Below are 834 nucleotides of genomic sequence, written 5' to 3'. Positions count from 1 at the left end.
AGTCGGCACACTTTAGGTTAAGTAGGTACATAAGTTTTCAAAGTGTAAAAAAGACGGTAGGAAAAGATACTTCACTGTAGAATAAGATATGCAAATATGGTGTGAATATTTAAGGCAACTGATGGCCAAAATAGGTGAGTCTAAGAAGGTGGTCTGGGTTTGGAGGTGCTTTTGCATCTAGAGGAATTCTCTTCATGACGTCAGTGGCTGAGCACTGGAGAGGGAGTCTTGTCCCTCAAGGCCAAAGATGCTTGAGATACCAAGTGGTTTCATTTTTCAACTCTGGTCCAAAGAGGGGGTTAACTTGGGCCAGAACCGCAATCAGCCAAAAGAGATAGCAGCAAACTGAACAGGTCACTATCATGGTGATGATCACTCCTTAGGGATGAACCAGGGCACCAAGAAGCCGACGAAGCCCAGACATATTCATCAAGATGAGGGGCTCCGTGAGGCTGTTATCCGCCATGGGTGCCACTGGAGCTTCTAGCCCCTGCCCCGTTGTCCCACTTTGGCCTCACCTGGCTGATTTCCTTGACAGGGGAAACATGTTTCTCTTTTGGCTGGCTTGGTCTTCCTCCCCTACCCCCCACCACTTTGGCTTTGTATGGTTTGGCTCAGAGACGTTTTTCCCACAAGGTGGACCCGTGGTGCTGAACCCTTTGAGGCCAAGGATGCCAAGTTCTGTGTGCAGGCAGGCAGGCCATTCTGAGTGAGTTTGCTGAGCGGTACAGTATACGTGTATCCAAAGGCTGTTTGACCCTGAACTTTCACGGTAAAGCTACTTGAGAGGGCTGGCAAAGTAGCCATTGAACACAGGGTCTGGACAGTTGCACA

General features: G+C 49.0%; 1 pseudogene; it reads right to left on the bottom strand.

Annotated features, from left to right (window-relative positions):
* Positions 1-235: 235 nt before the first annotated feature.
* Positions 236-466, bottom strand: LOC112392900 (V-type proton ATPase subunit e 1 pseudogene; annotated as a pseudogene).
* Between the last annotated feature and the right edge of the window lie 368 nt (positions 467-834).

This window comes from Neophocaena asiaeorientalis, unplaced genomic scaffold (assembly GCF_003031525.2).
Source record: "Neophocaena asiaeorientalis asiaeorientalis breed wild unplaced genomic scaffold, Neophocaena_asiaeorientalis_V1.1 scaffold547, whole genome shotgun sequence".
In the NCBI taxonomy this organism is placed as follows: Eukaryota; Metazoa; Chordata; class Mammalia; order Artiodactyla; family Phocoenidae; genus Neophocaena; species Neophocaena asiaeorientalis.
Note: the sequence above shows the minus strand (reverse complement) of the source record. Positions and strands in the feature narration are given on the sequence as shown.